The sequence below is a fragment of the Desmodus rotundus genome, chromosome X (genome assembly GCF_022682495.2).
Source record: "Desmodus rotundus isolate HL8 chromosome X, HLdesRot8A.1, whole genome shotgun sequence".
Lineage (NCBI taxonomy): Eukaryota > Metazoa > Chordata > Mammalia > Chiroptera > Phyllostomidae > Desmodus > Desmodus rotundus.
The window spans coordinates 49,875,057-49,898,388 of NC_071400.1; the positions used below are offsets into that span (position 1 = coordinate 49,875,057).

Here is a 23,332-nt window from a genome sequence, read left to right on the forward strand (position 1 = left end):
CTATTCTTATCCACCTACTTACCTCATCTGTTTCTTAGACCTCTTACCTTCTCCCACTTACCAGACATTCATTGATTTTTCCCACCTATCAGATTCTCATTTGTCTTCCACTCTGACTGTGATCTATGCCTGTATCATTGCATGTAAATATGAGTGTGTGTGTGTTCATTTGACTGCTCAAATCGCCAAGAATATAATTTTTGAGTTCATTATTTAGATTTTCACTGTTCAAGGAAGGCATTTGCTTATTTTTAATTCAGATTTTGCCTTCAGTAAATCTATTGGAATCTCTAAATTTGCTTATTCATTAATTCAGCTATACCTAATGCATGGCAAGCATTGTTTTTGGTGCTGTGGGTACAGTGGTAAACATGAGATAAAGTCCCATGGTGCTATGTTCTAGTGGTGGGAGATAGTAAACAGTTCTAAAGGAGCAATCAGTGTAATTTCACATGGTGAAATGTGCTATGAATAAAATAAGGCAATGTGGTGTGATAGCTTGAGTGAAGACTAATTAGATAAAATGGTCAGGGAAGGCATGGCAGTACATGACATTTGAGCTGAGACCTGAATAATAAGGAAGAGCCAGTTATGTGAAGCTCTGTAGGCAGAAGGAACAGCAGCAATTGCAAAGGTCTGAAGTTAGGAATGAGCTTTGAGTTTGGTGCATTTGAGGAACAGAGGGATGGTTAGTGTGGCAGAAGTATAGTGAGCAAGAGAGAATGTAGTGTAAGCTGATGCTGGGTTGGGATACCTCATGTAAGAGTTCTGATTTTATTCTATGTTTAGTGAGAAGTCATTGGGGTATTTTAAACAGGGGAGTTCCTTTATGATAAGGAGTATTATTTTTTAGAAGTACATTAGAATTCAACAGGAACTGATCAACATCACAATAGAACAACGAAGAAAATTGCTGCTTTGTTTTCTGTTATTTCTTCTTGAGACTTTAGAAGCTTGCCAAAAAGTCAGGTCAGTAATTTCCAATTGTTTGAGTTTAAAGGCTATCCTAATTTGATGTTTTAAAAAGCAAAGACCTCATAGAAGTATTGCAAAATACATACAGGTATAGGCAAAACGAGGTTTACTGTTGTAATACAAATACATGTTATAATTAATAAGTAGTAACACAAGAGTAAACTGTTTCACATACAACTGTAAACATACATTGGCCTGCCCCGTATTTTTATGTTATAATGAATTGAAATGAATTAGAAAATAAAAATAAACTTTAAAAGAAACAGGTTAGAACATAGTTTCTTTTTAACTTTTCTGCGTCTATCTCTTAGGCACTCAGTAAGTACTCATTTATTAAATATTTATTAAGCATCTAGTATGTGCCAAGTATTATTCTAGGTACTAAGCATACATCAGTGAACAAAACAAAGATTCCTGCTCTCATTGAGAGGAGACAGATTCATTGATTGTTTCAGGAGCAATTGTTGATGTCCTAATCTCTATAATGATGGAGGAGAGGGAATGTCAGGGTGGCTTTGTAATATACAAGCTATTCTTTTATTTTCCTTTTTTTAATTGAGTACACTATGATAGGAGTCTTGATTTTTTCCCCCTTTGCCCCCTTCAGTCCAGCACCCCACACTCCCTCAGGCAATACCCCCACCATTGTTCATGTCCATGGGTCATGAGTATAAGTTTTTTGGCTACTCCATTCCCTGTGCTGTGCTTTACATCCCCATGGCTATTCTGTAACTACCTATTTGTACTTCTTAATCCCCTCACCTCTACACCTATTCCCCAACACCTCCCTTGCATCTGACAGCCATCAAAATGCTCTGTATGTGTGATTATGTATCTGTTCTTATTTGCTTTTTAGATTAGTTTGTTTTTTAGATTAGTTGATAAAATGTAATTTTGCCATTTTATTGTTCATAGCTTTGATCTTCCTCTTTTTCTTAAATAAGTCCTTTCAACATTTCATGTAATAATGATTTGGTAATGATGAACTCCTTTAGTTTTGTCTTGACTGGGAAGCTCTTTATCTGCCTTTTGATTCTAAATTATATCTTTGCTGGGTAGACTAATCTTGGCTGTAGGTCCCTGCTTTTCATGACTTTGAGTATGTCTTGCCAATCCTTTCTAGCCTGCAAAGTTTCTTTTGAGAAATCAGCTGACAGTTTTATGGGAACTCCCTTATAGAAAACTAACTTCTCTTGCTGTTTTTAAGATTTTCTCTTTATCTTTAACTATTGGCATTTTGATTATGTTATGCCTTGTAGTGGGCCTCTTTATATCCATCTTGTTTGGGATTCTCTGTGCTTCCTGTACTTGTGTGTCTGTTTCCTTTGCCAAATTAGGGAAGTTTTCTTTCATTATATTTTAGATAGATTTCCAATTTTTTGCTCTTTCTCTTCTTCTGGCACCCCTATGATGCCAATGTTGGACCTCTAGAAGTTGTCCCAGTGACTGTTTATACTATCCTCTTTCTTTGGACTCTTTTTTTTTTTTCCTTCTTGTTGTTCAGCGTGGTTTTTTTGCTTCCTTATGTTCCAGATCATTGATTTGAATCTTGGCTTCATCCACTCTACTGTTGTTTTCCTGTAAACCAGGGGTGTCCAAACTGTGGCCCGTGGGCCACATGCAACCAGAGATGGTTGTGAATGTGGCCCAACACATTTACTTAAAACATTATGACATATTTTGGTGATTATGTGTCACAATGTATAGTGTGTGGCCCAAGACAACTGTTCCTCCAGTATGGGGAAGAGACATCAAAAGTTTGGACACCCCTGTTGTAAATTGTTCTTTATTTCAATTAGTGTACCCTTTGTTTCTGACTGGGTCTTTGTTATGCTGCTGAGGTCCTCGCTTAAGTTCAGTGAGCATCCTTATAAACAGTGTTTTGAACTCTGCATCTTATCTCCATTTTGTTCAGCTCTTTTTCTGGAGTTTTGATCTGTTCTTTCATTTGGGCCATGTTTTTTTTTTTTTTTTTTTTTGTCTCCTTGTTTTGTCAGCCTCTCTGGGTTTGTTTCTATTATTAGGTAGAGCGCTTTGACTCCATGTGTTGGTAGTGTGGCCTAATGTAGTGGTCCTGTAGGGTTCAGTGGCACAGCCTCCCCTATCACCCAAGCTGGGTACTTGAGGTGCACCCTTTGTGTAGTCTGAGTACACCTTCCTCTTGTAGTTGGGCCTTGACTGCTGTTTGGAGATCAATGGGAGTGATTTACCAAGGCCAGTCAGCTGCAAGGACTCTCTGTGACCATTTATACCAATTTCCACCCTCTGTAGAGGATCAGCTGTGTAGGGGCAAGGTGGTAGCATCCGGACGTGGTCTGTAGCTGTCTACTGGGTACACTGGTCCTGGGGTTTCCCAGTGGTACAGGTCAGGTCAGCTTCCACCTATGTTTTGCCCAGGACCATTCTACATGAGCTCTAAAGGAATCTGAGATGGCTGCTACTTGTGCCGGGCATGGAGACTCCCAGGAGAAGCCAAGCTATGAATCTAGCCTGGCGGCTGCCTGTGTTACACCTCAGGCTCACGAAAGCCAGCTGTTAATTGTTTGAGAGGATTTAGGAAGTGGTAGAGCCTGAGCCAAGACCAGCCATTCATATGGAAAAGCAGCTTGGCTGGGCCCCTGAGTGGGGTGGGGTAGGGTCTCTGCAGATCTCCAATGCAGGTCAAACATTGTTAGCCAGGTTGATGGAGTCTCATATATGGCACCAGCTTGCCCCCTCTGGCTCTGTGGTAGGAGAGCTTACAAAAGAGAGAATGGTCTCTGCTCACCTTGATGTCAGACGCTTCATTTTCTCCCAGTGTGCTACTGGTGCCTTTCAGGCTGCTTCCCCAGTGCTGGAGCTCAGAGAGGGTGAGTCTGAGTCAGTGAGTCTATGTAGGGTTCTTTAAGAGGAACTGCTTGAGGCTCCAGAAGGTTCTTCCACCAACTCAATCCCCATTGGTTCTTGCAGCCAGAAGTTGTGGGGACTTATCTTCTTGGCACTGGAACCCTTGGCTGGGGGGCCTGGTGTGGGTCTGGGATTCCCTGCTCCCGAGATATCCTTTCCAAATTTAACCACCACACGTGGGTGTGGGACCAGCCCATTCTGCTTCTGTGTCCCTTCTACAATTCTGGGTGGATGTGGTTTCTTTAATTCCAGGGCAATCAGGCTGCCATTTAACTCATTTTCTGACGATTCTGAGTGATCGTTGTTCGATATTTTAGTTGTAATTTTGATGTGTTTGTGCAAACACGCAAGCCATGTCTTCCTGTGCCACCATCTTGACCTGAAGTCGAAGCCATTAAAAGTGTTGCAAGTCAGGGAGAATCTAGATAATCAAAAGTATGTGGACCTCAGATAATGGGCATATCTGTCCTTGGGTAGGTTATATTGTTAGGGCTTACCATAGTTTTCAAACAGAAATAAACTCTAATCTTCCTGTTTTATGAGAGTCAGTTTTTCTGGACACATCTGATGAATATTTTCATTTTAAATGTCAAATCGTCTTTGATTTTATGTCAGTACGTTCAAAAAGGGAAAACATTGATTTCATAAACACATCCTATCTCTTTATTCAGGCTGAAAAGGAAGCTGTATAAGCTTCTATCTTATTAATTTTTTAAAGTTTTAGAAGTATTTTATTATATTAATTTCAAGAAAATCACACATACGAATGCCATAAGAATCAATAATTGGTTGTGTTTTCATCTTAGGTATATGATTTATTTGCCCCAAATCTAGGCTGGGTGGTTTTATGCCTGTTGTAAGTTAAGTGGCTGGTTTAATAAAATTTCTGAATTAATAGTTTTATATTGTGGTTTGGAACCTTATTTCTAACATGCATGGCAATTGTACACTGGCATTGGATTAATGATAATAAATTAACGGCAAAAGAAGTTATTTCACAATCTTCATACATGGTCTAGTAGTCTCCCCAGCTTATTGTTCTTGTCTATAAACTTTTACTTTTGATTTCATTTATTCTGTTTTCACTAATTAATTTTGCTTCAATTTTTATCTGCCCAGTCCTGAGAAGTATTCCAAAGCCTTGTGACCACATCTTTCATGAAATGACATTTCTGTAATATTTCAGCTTACATAAGAGATAAAATATCTTTTGAATTGATATTGACATGTAATGCTCTTTGTACTGCTTTAGTTTTAGTATGAAAACAATATTAAAATACATTTAAATTCACATGTATAGTTTGAGAAGCTTCAGGTATTCTTGGCAGTTAGATTCAGTCATCAAATGGGCAGCAGATGAATTCTGGAAATTTCTCCCATGTTACCTAATATTTCTTTTCTTTTGTTTTAGCACGCTTCCTGGGCTGTTACAGTCAATGGACTTATCAACACTGAAATGTTTTCCTCCTGGACAGCCAGAAAAGTTTTCTGCATTTTTGGATAAAGTTGTTGGATTACAAAAATAAACACTAAACTCTCAACACTTTAAAAACATCCCCCTAAATCCACTCTATGGAATGTGATTAAATCAAATTAAATACAAAATATATATTTGCAGAATAATATAAATTAATAAACTTCCTACATCTATAGAATGTTAGAAAATTTTATTCTGTGAATATAAACATTTGGGTTCAAATAGTAATTACAGTTAAGTAAATTTATTAGATTTTCCCCAAATCATTGTATTTCAGTATTAGAAATATGTAGTGAGCATTTACAGGTTTTATCTTAGACTCCCAAATAGAATTGGAATCACGAAAAAATAAAATTTGAAAACTTTGACAAGAATCTCAAATGTAGTTAAGAGTTTTCTAAGTGTAAGAAAATGAAACAGTAACAGGCTTGTAAAACTTTTTTTTTGAGAGTTGGCACCTTTAGCTTCATAATCCAAGAAACCAAATTTTTAAAAAGCAGAAATGGTGGATTATGTTCTGTGAAATAAAAAGTTCAATAAATATCTAAAAATACGAACAATTAAGCTAGTTGATCCATTGTACTTGGAGAAACTTTTATCCTGAAGATTAGGGTGGGGTGGATGTGTTCACTTTTTTGCTTTAGAATATAAATAATGACAAAATAATATTGTCCAATGTCAAAAACCTTATTGGTCTGAGAAGAGTAAACCAGAAGGACTTAAGTCAGTAGGATTTGCTGGGGGGTTTTAAGAAGCTCCTCTCACAGTGGTATTTGAAACATTTACTATGACATAGAGGAGTTTGTATATAATTTATGTACTTCAAAATTAGTTTTACAAATGAGTAAATGTGATTTGTATAACGAACTAAATATATGCTTTTACAATTCACATAACTCAAGGTAGACATACAGAGTGGGGCAAAAACCAGTTTATTGTGTTATTTTTCATAAGAACAGCTGTAAACCTACTTTTGCTCCACCCTACTTTATGAAATTTTGATGACCATAAGTGGTCTCAAGACCTGTAAAATAAACTAGATTATCCTTAAGTGTTCATAGCTTTCTGGTAGAAAGTTTAGATTTCATTCATCTGTAAAAATAGAGCATCCACTCTAAAGACCTACTTTCCAATACATTTCTCCCAATGTTGAATATTCTAAACATTTTACTTGGGATCCGTTGTATAATGTTTCTGTAGATTTATTTTCCTGATTGTGTTTTGCTTAGGCTAATATTAAAGTAAATGCTTACTAATGGTAGAAGGTGGTGGCTGAGAAGTATTCTAGGTAGCAGGAGGAAGCCAATTTGGATTAAAATTTTGCTGATAATAAAAAGTGAGTAATTTACATAGTTAAGAATTCACAGCACCATAATCATAATTGTGTATTATTATTAATAGTAAAGTTACAGGAAAGGCCCTGTTTAAGTCCGTGGAGAGAATTAGACTTTTCTGGGATGTCTTTTAAATGTGTTTCTCCAACTTGAGAAAAAGTAGCTTAAAATGGATGTTGATCCCTCAGTCTTTAGTTATTTTATGTCAAGAGGGACTAACCATAGAGAATCAGAAACAAATGTAAGGGTCTACTCGAACTTGAGACAAATGAGAAACAATGTAGAACCCCACGTCCTATGCTTCTTTCCCACTAAAACAGAAAATCCAGATTCCATTATTTCATTTAGCAGAAGCTTAAGCTAGTGGTGTCATTTGTATGTGGTGACATCTCCTGACCATACCTTTATGAAATACGGGGTTTAAAAATCAAAGGGTATCGTAGAGTCATTTTGATTTGGCAGGAATTCACAAGATCATCTAGTCCAATCCTATCATTTCTCAAATGAGGAAGAAGGCCAAAGCTTAGGACTTGTATGAAATAAGTAGCCTTTGGCAAAGCTGCCACTGGAAGCAGCTCCTTGACTTCCAGTCCTGTGCATTTTTTTCTTCTACCACACCATACGATACGTTGTAAGCTTTTTGTTATATTTGTTTGCCTAGTGTCTACTTTGGTTACTTTAATCCCTTCCAAGGAAAGTTTTGTTAATTTCCAGAAGTTGTTTAATTATTTTAGTAGGAATTACACAGTCAATTGGGTTTTCCTTTGGTTTATGACAACCTTAACTCAGAAACCTTGATTCCTGAGTTTTCGGAATCTAGCAAAATGCCAAGCATACAATTGGTACTAGATTGAATGAAAGAATGAAGACTTTAATACAAAGAATTGTAAAGTTTTGGAGTTGGAACTGTTTTAAAATGTCTAGTGAAACTCATTTTACACACAAGGAAAGAGGCCGAGATAAGTTGATTGCCAAGTTTACATCTTACTGGTCCTTATGAAAGATTAATTGTAATCAAAATTCTATTAGAAACATTTTTTCAAAAGAGTAAAATTTGGTTTTATTACACAACAGGGCTTCAGGTACTTAAAATCAGTAAGCAGAATGCCGTTTATTGAGCAGTTTCCTGTTAGAGTTATTTAGATTTCCAAAAATAAGGAAGCAAAAGAGAAAGTTCAGAATTTTGAGATAGCCAAAAACGTGAATACGGTCTGAGAAATGAGATGTATGGGAAAATTATTTGAAATTGATTTTTAGGAAAGATTTGGAATGGGTGGTCCTCATAGCCATGTGCTAATCAATTTTCTACTGTACAGTTATACATTTTTGTGGGGGAATGAGGCATGATAAATAACAGTAAAAGTTAACACTGGCTAAATGTTTAACATGTCAGGTACTATTCAAAGTGCTTTGTAAGTGTGAACTCATTTCATCTTTATAATCCTATGAAATCAATACTGTCAGTTTGCATTTTGCAAATGAGGAAACAGACCAGAGCATAATGTGAAGAAGGACTTTTATGCTGTTTCAGTGACTGAAAGATGGTCTGGGAATTGTAATTGAAACACTGAATTCCATTGTATTTCCATCATTTATGGGAATGGGAACAGAATATTTGAAATTGGGACTGTTCAAGATTTTTCGATTGTATGATAGGTACAGGTATATAACCTATTTCAGTTTTGACATTTCTATTTCAAAGCGTACTGATTTCTACTCATAAAATCCACGTGGAGAAATTCCTAATTAGTTCGCCTGGGTGCAAGTTATTTACCACCTCTTTTTCTCTTTAAATAATTGTGTTTTAGGTTCTGTTTTTGATCCTCTCCTCTTTATATATTTTTCTTGGTATTTTCATCACTCCTAGACATTTTACTCTTGACTTCCCTGTGTGTGTTCCCCAACTCTGATTTGAGTTCCTCAATGGTATTTTCCAGTTGCTTACTGGTCATGTCTGTTAATTATCTAAGCACCTTAAATTCGATGTGCCCCAAACCCAAAATCATATTTCTCCTTTTTACTTTCCTGAGATCCTTATCTTTTAATGGTGTCGCCATTTAGTCCTATAGGCTTTAACTCATGCTTCCAACCCTTTTTATGCGATTGGCTACCAGGTACTCTCAGCTTTACTTGCTAAATATGTCAAACCCACTTATTCATTTAGTCTTTTAATATGTGTATAATAAAATCTACTTTTGTTATCAGAGGACATAATTTCTGCTATAGAGCAAGTTTTAAGTTTAGGTGAGGAACTCATTCTTGAGTTCTTTGCCTGGAGGACAGACAGTAGGCTGTCCATAAATTATAACTTAGTACTCTTCTCTCTTTATCTTGTGTAGGATTAGGTATTGGTTCTCAGAAACACTGATTTGTTTCATACTGTCTTTGATTTCAAAGTATCTAGTGTGTTTCTTGTTGAGAAGAAAGATGTGACCATGACATTGTACAGTGGAATTTGTAGTATCAAGCTTTTATAGGAATGGCACCTAAAGCAGTGGTGCTGAGCTGATGTAATGTCCTGCTGGTATTCTAGGGTCTGTCAAATAATGGTACCTATTGGGAATTTTCAGTAAAACATGGTGATGTTAAAAGTTAAGAGAGTTATTAAAACCAGTAGCTATAATGTTTTCCAGTGAAAGATTACATAGAGAAAGGTTTAGGATAACCACCAAACACAATTCCTTGTTAAATGGTTAATTCTCATATGAACATTCTAGCATAATCTTCACATTGTATTGTTCTTTAATTCTTAACAGTTTTTGTAGGTAGCTTGACAGAAGAAGGTGGGCAAATAAATACAGCTAGCTTCAAACAGGAATGTAGCCCATATGCTTCCTAACTTTGATATTGAAAAGATTTTTGAGGTGCTTTATACCATTACATGTCTCTTGGTATTTCACTTCTAAATCGTGATTGTCTATGAATGTTTATTTCTTTGCTGCAATTATTTATACTGGTATTCTGTCATTATTTTATTTTGATGGCTGCAGTCCTGCTCTCAGATTCTTTGGGTCATGGAACCCTTCAAAGTATTTAAAACTTGTTTTTCTTTTTTTCCCCTTTAACTCATGTTTATTTGAAACTTGCTTCACTTTCTACTCACACATACGCACATTTTGCTGTGAATTTCAACTTCAGTAACTTCATTCATATGTTATTGTTCATTAATATTCTGGTGATGACTACTAGACTTTTTAAAACAATTAAACGCTCTGAATAAAATACCTTTAAGTGTAGTAATTCCCAGTTTTTATAACAAATTGTAAACTTTGCTCAAGTTGAAAACATAGCACACAGCACATTTTGAAACTAACCTTTATACACTATTAACTCAGTATCCATTACCCGTAATGTCTTGTGTAGCACTGTTTCTAATCGATAAAAGGAACAAAATGGGAGGGTTTTTTTTTTCATTTATAGTGATTATTTTAGGGTATACTACATTAGGCCGTTTGGTAAGGCAATACATATTATAAGTTACTCATTTACTGTCAAGTGTTCTTTTAAAGTTTTTGCTGAACTGATACTGTTGGAATGTCTGTGAGAGGCCATGTATTACATCTTTTTTACTGTTCATTTCCCCTTTTGTACAGGGTATGTTTGTTGTGTCTCCACTAGTATGAAGTCGGTGGGTAGTACCCTCTCCAAATTTAGGAGTGAAAAAGATACCTAAATCCTCTGCCTAAGTATTCTGGATTTCAGTTTTCCCACTTGTCATTTGTAAAACTAACATTTCTCATAGGTGATTTCTAAGACAAAACCAATTATGTGGCATATTTGAAAATAAAAAAAAAATTCATTGAAATAATACATTTACATTTGGTTAGAGTTTTTGTTTTAAGAAGTAGGAATACACTTAGAGATACTTCCCTAGAATTCAAAGAACAATGCATAGACCTACATGTTACAGACAGCAAAGTCTTCATTGAATTTCATATTTAACTTCATATTCCAAGTCTATTTGGGGTTACGGTTAGAGAATTATAGTTTATTTAGGTATTTAAGTGAATGGATATTTCCAGTGCATCAAAACAGAAAAGAATGTTCTGGTCTTTATTCTCCCTTACCCCAATCCCCTGTCTATAGACTGATTAGAAACTGCAAGTCTCTTAAATCAAAAAACAACCAACAACCCTCAGTATTTCTGTGCCAATATGATATATTTTAAAACAAAGTGCTATTTTCCTTTTTTCTTACTTATATTAGAATGCTTCAGGTCAAAGAAGGGAAGAGAAGAAAATGAAAGCAAATGGCTATTGGTAATGTTTCTTTAGTTTTGCATCTCTGAACAAGGATCACTGCTCTGGGAAATTTCTTTTTCTTGTCTTTATTGTCTTCCTCAAAAGTGTGGAGGAGGTTGAATAGGGTCCTGTGGCCAAATTTTGTTTTAGAACTATCGTGTTTCCTTCCTTCATAAATTCTGCTTTTCTAATTTTGTTTTTCCTTTTCAGCCATTTCTTATTTATGTTCAAATACAGTTGTCTCCATTTTCCCACCACCACTTTCTCCTGCCCCCCTCCACCCCCCACCCTCAATCCTGCCGCCTTTGGATTTGTCCCTGAAACCTTTATACATGTTTATTGATGACCCTTCACTTCTTTCCCCTGTTATTTCCCTCTCTCCTCCCCTCTGGTTATTGTCACGTTGTTCTTTATTTCAGTGTCTCTGATTATGTTTTGCTTGCTTATTTGTTTTGTGGATTAGGTTCCACTTGTAGATGAGATCTTGTGGTATGTCTTTCACTGCCTGGCTGATTTCACTTAGCACAATGCTCTCAGGTTACATCCATGCTGTCCTGAAGGATAGGAGCTCCTTCTTTTCTTTCTGCTGCATAGTATTCCCTTGTGTGACTGTAACACATTTTTTGATCCACTCATTTACTGATGGGCACTTAGGTTGCTTCCAACACTTCGCTATTGTAAATTGTGCTGCTGAAAACATTGGGGTGCATAGGTACTTTTCAATTAGTGTTTCAGGATTCTTAGAGTATAATCCCAGCAGTGGAATTGCTGGGTCAAAATGCAATTCCATTTTTAGTTTTTTCAGGAAACTCCATACTGTTTTCCACACTGGCTGTACCAGTTTGCATTCCCAGCAAAAGTGCACTAGGGTTCCCTTTTCTCCACCACCTCGCTAGCACTTACTGTTTGTTGATTTGTTTATGATGGCCTTTCTGACTGGGGTGAAGTGGTATCTCATTGTGGTTTTAATTTGCATCTCTCTGATGGCTAGTGATTCTGAGCATCTTTTCCTATGTCTCTGGGCCCTCTGTATGTCCTTGGAGAGGTGTCTATTCAGATCCTTTCCCCATTTTTTCATTGGGTTGTTTGTCTTCCTGGTGTGGAATCATGTGAGTTCTTTATATATTTTGGAAATCAAATCCTTGTCCAAGATAATCATTGGCAAATATGTTTTCCCATACAGTTGGTTTCCTTTTCATTCTGCTATTGTTTTCTTTAGCCATACAGAAGCTTTTTATTTTGATGAAATCCCACTTATTTATTCTTTCCTTTATGTCCTTTGCTTGTAGGGGACATATTGGTGAAAATATTGCTGTTTGGAATATCAGATTTTCCTGCCTGTGTTCTCCTCTAGGACGTTTATAGTATCACGACTTATATTTAAGTTTTTTATCCATCTTGAGTTCATTTTAGTGTATGGCGTAAGTTGGTGATTGAGTTTCATTTTTTTTTGCATGTAGCTGTCCAGGTGTTCCAACACCATTTGTTGAAGAGGCTATTTTTACTCCATTTTATGCTTCTGCCCTCTTTGTCAAATATTATTTGACCGTAAAGACTTGAGTTTATTTCTGGGCTCTCTGTTCTGTTCCATTGGTCTATGTGCCTGTTTTTATGCCAGTACCAGGCTGTTTTGATTACAGTGGCCTTGTAATACAGTTTGATATCAGGTATTGTGATCCCTCCTACTTTGTTCTTTCTCAAAATTGCTGGGGCTACTCAGGATCATTTATGGTTCCATATAAATTTTTGAAATGTTCTATATATGAAATATGTTACTGGTATTTCATTTTTTAAAAAAATATTATTTATTTATTTTTAGAGAGAGGGGAAGGGATGAAGAAAGAGAGGGGGAGAAACATCAGTTTGTAGTTGCCTCTCACACGCCCCCTCCTCGGAACCTGGCCTACAGTCCAGGCATGTACCCTGACTGGGAATCAAACTGGTGACTTTTTGGTTTGGCACTCAGGCCGGCACTCAGTACACTGAGCTACACCAGCTAGGCTGTTACTAGTACTTTAATAGGGATTGTGTTGAATCTATAAATTGCTTTGGGTAGTATGGACATTTTGATTGTTAATTCTTCCAATCCAAGAACATGGTACATGCTTTCATTTGTTTGTGTCTTCCTTAATTTCTTTCTTCAGTGCTGAGTACAGGTCTTTTAGCTCTTTGGTTAGTTTATTCCTAGGTACTTTAGTTTTCTTCTTGCTATAGCAAATGGGATTTTTTCCCCCAATTTCTGTAACTAATATTTCATTGTTGGTGTACAAAAGTGCTTTCGATTTCTGAATATTGACCTTGTATCCTACTATTTTGCCAAAATCACTTACTAGTTTGAGTAGTTTTTTGGTGGAGTTTATAGTTTTCTATGTAAACGATTATGTTATCTGAAAACAATGACAGTTTTAGTTTCTCCTCCCCAAATTGTATTCCTTTTCTTTTTCTTCTTGTCTGACTGCTATGGCTAAGACTTCCAATAATGTGTTGAATCAAAGTGGTGAAAGCAGACATCCCTGTCCTGTTTCTGATCTTTGTGTGAAAGCTTTTAGTTTTTTTCTGTTGAATATGCTGTTGGTTGTAAGTTTTTCATATGCGGCCTTTATTATGTTGAGATATGTTCCCTCTACTACCACGTTGCTGAGTGATTTTATAAATGGGTGCTGTACCTTATCAAATGCTTTTTCTGCATCTATTGATATGATCATGTGATTTTTTGTCTTTTATTTAATGTGATGTATTATGTTTTATTGATTTGGGAATATTGTACCATCCTTGCATCCCTGGGATGAATCCCACTTGATCATAGTGTATGATCTTTTTCATGTATTGCTGAATACAGTTTGCCAGTACTTTGTTGAGGATTTTAGTTTCTGTGTTCATCAGCAATATTAGCCTGTAGTTTCCTTTATTTGTTGTGTCTTTGTCTGGTTTGGGGATTAGGATGATGCTAGTCTCAAAAAGACTTTGGAGTCTGCCCTCTTCTTGCATTTTTTGGAATAGTGTGAGAAGTAGAGGGGTTAGCTCTTCCTTAAATGTTTTGTAAAATTCTTCTTTAAAACTGTCTGGTCCAGTAATTTTGTGTAACAGGAGTTTTTAGATTACTGCTTCCATTTCGTCAGTTGTTACTGGTCTTTTCAGGCTTTCTGCTTCTTCATTCGGTTTTGGAAGATTATATTTTTCTAGAAATTTGTTCATTTCACCTAGGTTTTCAGATTTATTGTCATATAGTTGTTCATAGTAATTTCTTACAATCCTTTGTATTTCTGTGGTATCAGTTGTAATCTCTCGTCTTTCATTTCTGAGTTCTTTTTATTTGGGTCCTCTGTTTTTCTTGATGGGTCTGTTTAAAGACTTGTCCATTGTTTTTTAATCTTTTCAAAGAACAAGCTTCTGGATTTCTTGATCCTTAGAATTGTTCTTTTAGTCTCTATGTTGAATTCTGCTCTGATCTTGGTTATTTCCTTTCTTGTACTTGCTCTTGGCTGTCTTTGTGGTTGTTCTTTGAGTTCTTGTAGGTGTAGGGTTAGGTTGTTTATTTAACGAGTTTCTGCCTTTTTTTAGGTAGGCCTGTATCACTGTGAACTTCCCTCTGAGGACTGCCTTTGCTATGTCCCATAAGCTTTGGACTGTTGTGAGTGCATTTTCATTTGTTTCCAGAGTCCTCTTGATTTCTTCCTTGGTCTCATTATTCATCCGTTCATTGTTTAATAGGATGCTATTCAGTCTACATTAATTTTAGTGTTTTTGAGTTTTTTCCTTGAGGTTGGTTTCTAGTTTCAGTCCCTTGTGGTCAGAGAAAATGCTTGATATGATTTCAGTTTTCTTGAAGTTGTTGAGGCTTGTTTTGTGCCCTGTCTTGTGGTCTATATTTGAAAATATTCCATGTGCCTTTGAAAAGAATGTGTATTTTACTTCTTTGGGATGAAAACCTCTATATATATCAGCGAAGTCCATTTGATCCTAGGGCGTTGTTCAGTGTCGCAATATCCTTGTTGATCATTCATTTAAAAGGTCTATCCATTGTTGACAGTGGGGTTTTAAAATCTGTTAGTGTAAGTATGTTGCTGTCTGTATCTTTTTAAAGTCCTCCAAGATTTTCTTTATGTATTTGGTTGTTCCTATGTTGGATGTATATATGTTTATAATATTTGTCTTCTTGGTGGATTTATTTCCTTGAGTATTATGAAGTGTCCTTTGGTGTCTCTTGTTATGGCCTTTGTTTTGTAGTCTATTTTTTCATATATAAGTATTGCTACCCTAGCTTTTTTCCCCGGTCCGTTTGCTTGGGGAATTTTTTTGCAACCCTTAACTTTCAGTCTGTGTAGGTCTTTTGTTCTGAGGTGGGTCTCCTGTAGGCAGCATATGTGTGGGTCATGTTTTCTTACCCATTCAGCTACCCTGTGTCTTTTGATTAGAGCATTTAAACCATTTACATTTAAGATTATTATTGATAGGTCCTTATTCGTTGCCATTTTACTCCCTCTGTACCTGTGTTCCTCTTTCTCGCTGTTTTTTTCTTCCTCTTGTTAAAGCAGTCCTTTTAGCATACCTTGTAATACTGGTTTGGTGGCTGTGTATTCTTTCAGTCTTCTTTTGTCTGTAAAGCTCCTTTTTTAGCCTTCCATTTTAATTGAGAGTCTTGCTGGATAGAGTAGTCTTAGTTGCAGGCCTTTGCTTTTCATTAGTTGGAATATTTCTTGCCAGTCCCTTGTGGCTTTTTGAGAAGTCAGCTTCTAGCTGTTTTGGGGCTCCCTTGTATATAATTTCTTGATTTTCCCTTGCTTCCTTTAAGTTTCTCTCTGTCTTTGAATGTTGCCATTTTAATTATGATGTGTCTTCAATTGGGATTTTTTGGCTTCTTGTTCATTGGGAAACTCTACTTCATGGACTTGTGTGGCTTTTTCTCTCATCAAATTAGGGAAGTTTTCCATCGTTACCTTTTCAAACAGGTTTTCTATCCCTTGCTCCTCTTCTCCTTCTCCTTGTATCCCTATTATATAGATATTATTCCGTTCCATGTTGTCCTGCATTTCCCTTAACCCCTCTTCGTTCTTTTTGAGTCTTTTTTCCTTTTCTTGTTCTTTTTCAGAGTTTTTTTCTACCTTGTTCTCCAGGTCACTGATTCGATCCTCTGCTTCATTGAGCCTGCTTTTGATTCCTTCTACTGCTGTCTTCAATTCAGAAATTGTATTCTTCATTTCCTCTTGGCCCTTGTTGATTGTTTCTGTGTCCTTTTTTATGCTGATATAGTTTGCAGTAAGTTCCTCATAGTTTCCCTGTATTTCTTGTAATTCATTCTGAGCTCCTTGAGCTTCCTTTTAACCATTGTTTTGGACTCAATATCTGATTGTTGACTTGCCTCTATTTCATTTGGCATTCTTTCTGAGGATTCCTCCTTTACTTTCAACTGAGGGTGGTTTCTTTGTCTTCCTGTTGTTTGTGGGACTCCTCTTGCTTGCTTCTGCATCTTAAATTGATCTGATTTGACTGCCTGACTTTGTGGTGTGAACTTCTATGGTAGGAGGCCTGTGAGATTCAGTGGTACAGTCTCCTTGATACCCTGAACTTGATGCTCTTGGGATGCCCTTTATGCCTTTTATGCTGGTTCTCTGGATGTAATTGGGTTTTGATTGTTGTTGGGTCTTTCTTTGGTAGGTCCTTCCCTTTTGCTGGTTGACTGAGGGTCACTCCACCCACCACGTCCTATGTGCTATCATGCAAGTGGTGCCAGAAGAAAATGAAATTGCCCAGGAAACAAACCCTCACCTGTAAATATAACTCCCTCCCACAATCCCACTATCAACAGCAAATGAACCATTATTAATAAGGGTGTAACGAAGTTAAGACTATTATAAGAAAAGAGAGAGGTCTCCAGTTATTTAATGCTAAAAATAATTGAAGAAAATGATTTAGTAGGTCATATGAGATGACCTACTGAGAAAAAAATGATTTTGTGAGGGTAGAGGGAGGAGCTCTAATAAGAGTTGGGAGTTGGAACAATGGCAAGAGAGAAGGTAAAATTTACCTCATGAATAAAAAAGGGAATGAAGAATGTGAAATGGAGTATGAGAAGGGAAGCATATAGTATTAGGTTTAAAGAGAAATTAAAATAATATAAAATAAAATGAAGTGGGAGAGTGAGAGGAAAAGGAAGGAAAAAAGTAAATAATTAATAAAAATACAGGAGCCCAATTGGAGATAAAGATCCACCGGAGTACTGTTAATAACAAAGGAGCTAAAATTAATATAGGTGGTATGGGAATCAGAGGGAACAAAGAAACAAAAGCCTATGAGATGTTTAGAGTAATGGGAAGAGATTTTGAAATGATGGAGAGGGAATACTACGAGTGAGGAACAAAAATCAGGCTAAGAGAGGGAAAAATTAAAATTTGGGATGTATGGAAAAAGAAAAAAAGGAGTAGAGAAAAGAGAAAAAAGCAGGGTAAGGCAGCAAAATTAAAATTGAGACAAAGAGTAATACAGGGGACCAGTAAAATTTGATATTTGAAATACAGAATTAGTGAACCTCTAGAGACAAAAGTAAAAAACAATGCAACAACTACCCTACCCACAACCAAGTAGCAAAGATTGTTAAAGGTGAAGGGAGAATGTGGGTATTTTAAGAGCAGGACAAAAGTATATGAAATGACCCTTGACAAGAAAATTGGTTTTGTGTGTCTGGGTGTGGGAGAAATATTAAGAGTGCTGAATGGAAAGAAGTTGTAGCTTGAGAGAAAACCAAATTTGAAATGAAAATGCAAGGAAAGAAGAAAGTAAAATCAGCTATGGAGGGAGGCCAAAATATGTAAATTGAAATACACTATAGTATAAAACCTATTGACTTAAAGTGTATAAACTTGTTGGACAAGAAATGAATGTTAAAAAGGCCTTCAGGAAAGAAAATATCACAAATCAGGAAGAAGACTACAGTGGCTTTGGTCTCTGTGTTTACCACTTGAGCCTCTTGAGTTTGCCACTTTTTCTTTCTGATGCTCCCACCCCTGGTGATGTCAGATGTTGACTCTGTCTGACCTTAGGCAGCTTGTTTGATAATTCCAGTGATCTGCTGTCCCTGGCTGTCTCCTTCAATTGTTAATTTGGCTACTCTGCACCCAGCAGTCAGGTTTAAGCACTGTAGGGCTGGGTGGAATTCCTCCTGGGGTGGGGGCTATTGTTTCCCCTCAGGCTGCTGCTGCTGGGAGGGGAGTGGTCTGCCTGAGCTGGATGCCTGCTGTTGCCAGTAAGGGGAATGACTCTACCCGGATCCTGGTGTCTATCAGTTCTCTCCCCAAGGCCTCTGTCCTGTCTCTCACTGGTGTCAGCAGCTCATTCTGCCCCCACCTTTGCCAGAGCCCAAGGTAAGTGGCTCAAATGAAAATTTGTGTTGGCTCTTTAAACAACAGCTCTTCAGTGGCCAGTCATCTGTCTTTGGAGCCTTGCTGCTTTTTGCTGCTGGTTGTTATCTGTGTACTTTTTGGGCTCTGGTGCTCTAGGCTTGGGGATCCCAATTTAGGACCCCATTCTTCTCAAGGGGATCCAACTGGCCACTTCATTATCCCTCTGGCGCTGCCACCTGTGGGTACACAGCCAGCCATCTGGAGTCTCTACTGCATTCCCTACCAGACAGGTTGTGCAGAAGCTGGTTCTTCTGTCGTCCGAAGTGTTATGGCTTCTCTCTGGCTATTGCTCAGTTGTTTGTTCCGGGTGGTTTCTCCACAACTGAGTTGTAATTCCAGATTGGCCCTGGGAGGAGGTTAGTGTGACTTCCATTCATTCCTCCGCCATCCGGAAAAAAGCTGCTAATTGTGTTTAAATGTCCACCCTGAAAAGAAGTGACCGGTTCTAATTCTAGGATGCTGTTAAAAATGTTTTTTAAATCGTTTACCATTATGTTTTTAAGTAATGAAAAACCTTTAAAAGTCATTCTATGGAGTTGAGGAGCTATTTCCCCCAATTGCTCTCCAGTTATTTAATGCTAAAAATAATTGAAATAAATGATTTAGTATTAAGTTTTCTTAATACGAATTACCTTTTTTAGCATGTTCTGAAATAAGTTGTTATATACATGTATTTTCTTTGTTTTCCCAGTTTTATTTAAATATAGTTGACATGTAACCATGTGTACGTTTAAGGTGTACAACATAATGATTTGATATATGCATATATTGCCAAATAATTACCACAGTAAGCTTAGTTGACATTCATCACCACACATAGTCACAAATATTTTCATTTAAATCTAGTTCTGTATATTTCATTTGGTAAAATAAGATTTATTATTTTTTGTGTGGCTTAAGTCAACCCCACAATTTGCCAGAATACTAGGTTAATCCCCTAAAAGCTATTTTTATGGTTAATCTTGATCACAAAACTGAAGGGAGGGCAAATCTGTTCCTCACCATTGAATCAGAGAACACCAGTTCCTTAGACCTTAAAGAGAGTTTAGAGATCATGCACAGATTGTCATAATATTTTTATGGTATCTCATAGCCTCTCAGACTCAAATAAATTGAAAGCATCATGTCATATATATATTTACAGCTATACCTCATATGTTGCAGATAATGTATGCTTAAAAAATTCAGGCATACATATATCTCATTTAATTGGGCGAAACATGGAGAGTTATATTAGAATTAAAATATAGAATTATATAAGAATTATCTATATGTATTTCTAATATAAAATTAGGAATATCTTATAATTGTTTTAGAATTATTAAAATTATATTCATATGTTGTTACTATGAGGAATTTCCCCATTTCATTATTGAAATAGGCAATTCTAGTAATTAAAACAACAAATCACATTTTCAAATTAAATGACAATATAAAAAGTAGTAATAAAATTAAAACATATCAGTTTCCTGACAGTTCAAAAAATACAATTATTTAAAGTTATTTTTGTTTTTCTCAATTTGTATTATTTTAATCGGTATCTAGAGTACAGTACCTAAAAAGTCTTTAAGGCAGTCATCTCCTTCCCATTATTTTCAGATGTTGAAGAGAGGAACTCCATCGGGGTTGGGGGAAATTTTGGGGGGGAAGTTACAGTTGAACTTTGTTTCAATTTCCAATAGCATTTAGGTGAAATTGTTCTGATTCTTATCTCTATTTTTTGACCAAGGAATAATTTCTTAGTTAACCAGCTTTATTTCGCAGCTAACATAAGTCAGTACTTAATTAAGCATTTATTGCACACTTGATGTGCGCAGTCTTTCTTTTGTAATTATCCCAAAACTTTAGGTATAAGGTCACAGAAAAATTTCTACAGCAACATTTCTCAAATTTTGAAACAGTTTAAAAGCATCTGTAGTGCATTAAAACACCATTAGTGATTTGAATGGTATGAGTTACTTAACTTAGCCTTGGCATTTCCCAAACCTTGTTTGACCACAGGAAAGGCCAGGTCAAAGTTAAGCAAGTAAATTTAGCATTATTTACATCAGGGGTGTCAAACTCATTTTCATCGGGGGGGGGGGGGGGAAGCAGGCACATCGGCCTCTCGGTTGCCTTCAAAGGGCAAATATAATTTTAGGACTGTATAAATGTAACTACTCCTTAAGTAAGGGTATGGAGCTCGGCACTGCCAGGTAGAAACAAGGTGCCAGGCTGGATAAAACAAGGTGGAGGGACAAATACCATATGATCTCACCTTTAACTGGAACATAATCAACAAAAGAAAAAAGCAAACAAAATATAACGAGAGTCATTGAAATTAAGAACAATCTAACAATAGCCAGAGGGGAGGGGGGAGGGGAGTGGGGAGAAGGGTTTTCAGGAACTACTATAAAGGACACATGGACAAAACCAAGGGGGAGGGTGGAAGCAGGGGGGGAGGTTGGTTCGGTGGGGTGGGGTGGGGAGAAAATGTAGACAACTGTAATTGAACAACAATAAAATAATTTTTAAAAATTTAAAAAATACTAATTCCAAAAAAACCCCAACCTAAAACAAGGTGTGGAGGGCTGGGTTCGGCCCGCAGGCCTTGTGTTTCCCACCTGTGCTTTATGTCCTTTGATATTGCTAATGGGCATTGTGAACCTCAAAGACAGGATTATAGTGTGCAGTGTTCCTGATAGTATGTACTGTTCCTGAAATTTTGGCCTTGAAATTCTTTTAGGAACACTTACTACTAACTTGTGGAACACACTGTTCTAAAGGACTGGTTCTCAAAGTGTGGTCCTGGACCAGTGGCATCAGCAACACTTCAGAACTTGTTAGAAATGTAAATTCTCAAAAAAAAAAAAAAAAAAGAAAAAGAAATGTAAATTCTCAAGACTCATCCCTGACCTGAATCAGGATCTCTCAGGGTGGGGGCCATCTGTGTTTTATGAAGCCCTTTATTTGAGAACCCCTGTTGTAGAAGTTTATAGGATTGGAGGAGTTTGCTGTGGAAGAATACTCAGCCAACTGGGATTTCAAGTGCAACAGATATATCAAAGGACGTTATTAAATAAAGTCCTATTTTAATAATTTGGGGAACATAACATGTACTTAACCACCTCTGAGCCTTTGTTCGTATCTTTTATTTGGTATACAATCCATCTTTATAACAATTGTGCAGCAATGTATAGTTCTAGTCCTAGTACTCCTGCTGAATGGATGTGAAAATTTGAACAAGTCTTAAAATTATTTGAAACCCGATTTTTTCATCTGTAAAATAAGAGATCCCTTGTAGTTGTAAAATTCTACTTACTTATTTTTTCGTTTATTTTCCTATTCTGTTTCTTGCTCACACACCGAATAATTTTTAAATTTAATTTTTATTATTCCTCAAGCTAACACATGCAAATAATACAAAAATGTTAATTAGTTCTACAAGACTTAAAAAAAGAAAAAAGTTTTATGTCCCACTCCTCTCCTCTGATACTGCTTCCTATAGGTTACCATATTATCTTGCATGTTTTATAACTGATATATTCAAACTTGTTTTTGTTTTTTAATTTTATTTTTTTTAATTTTCTATAGTTATTCAATTACAGTAGTGTGCCTTTTCTCCCCATCCCTCCACCCCACCCCAGCCGAATCCCCGTCCCTCCTCCACCTCCACCCTCCCCCTTGATTTGGTACATGTGTCCTTTAAAGTAGTTCCTGTAATCCCCTCTCCCCACTGTCCCCTCCCCACTCCCCCCTGCCCATTGTTAGATTGTTCTTAACTTCAATGTCTCTGGTTATATTTTGATTCCTTTTTTCTTCTATTTATTATGTTCCAGTTGAAGGTGAGATCATATGATATTTGTCCTTACCGCCTGGGTTATTTCACTTAGCATAATGCTCTCCAGTTCCATCCATGCTGTTGAAAAGGGTATAAGCTCCTTCTTTCTCTCTGCTGGGTAGAATTCCATTGTGTAAATATACCATAGTTTTTGGATCCACCTGTTTGCTGATGGGCACTTAGGTTGCTTCCAGTACTTGGCTATTGTGAATTGTGCTGCTATGAACATTGGGGTGCACAGATTCTTTTGGATTGGTGTTTCAGAGTGCTTAGGGTATAATCCCAGCAGCGGAATTGCTGGGTCAAAGGGCAGTTCCATTTTTAGTTTTGTGAGGAAATTCCATACTGTTTTCCACAGTGGGCTCACCAGTCTGCATTCCCACCAACAGTGCACTAGGGTTCCCTTTTCTCCGCATCCTCTCCAACATTTGTTTGTGGATTTGTTTATGTTGGCCACTCTGACTGGTATGAGATGGTACCTCATTGTGGTTTTAATTTGCATCTCTCTGATGGCTAGTGATGCTGAGCATCTTTTCATATGTCTTTGGGCCCTCTGTATGTCTTCCTTGGAGAAGTGTCTGTTCAAGTCCTTTGCCCATTTTGTAATTGGGTTGTGTGTCTTCCTGGAGTGAAGTCGTGAGAGTTCTTCATATATTTTGGAGATCAGGCCCTTGTCTGAGGTATCATTAGCAAATATGTTTTCCCATACTGTTGGTTCTCTTTGTAATTTGGTGCTGTTTTCTTTAGCCATGCAGAAGCTTTTTATTTTGATGAGGTCCCATTTGTTTATTCTTTCCTTTATGTCCCTTGCTTTAGGGGATGTGTCTGTGAGGATGTTGCTGCGTGGAATGTCTGAGATTTTCCTGCCAATGTTTTCCTCAAGGACTTTTATGGTGTTACGGCTTATATTTAAGTCTTTTATCCATCTTGAGTTTATTTTTGTGTATGGCGTAAGTTGGTGATCGAGTTTCATTTTTTTGCACGTAGCTGTCCAGATCTCCCAACACCATCTGTTGAAGAGGGTGTTTTTGCTCCATTTTATTCTCCTGCCTCCTTGGTCAAATATTAATTGACTGTAAAGACTTGAGTTTATTTCTGGGCTCTCTGTTCTGTTCCATTGGTCTATGTGCCTGTTCTTATGCCAGTACCAGGCTGTTTTGATTACAGTGGCCTGGTAATACAGTTTGATATCAGGTATTCTG

General features: G+C 36.9%; 1 protein-coding gene across 1 annotated transcript in view; it reads left to right on the top strand.

The window, feature by feature from the left end:
* Positions 1 to 23,332, top strand: part of ALG13 (ALG13 UDP-N-acetylglucosaminyltransferase subunit) — a 106,340-nt gene that overhangs the window by 2,771 nt on the left and 80,237 nt on the right.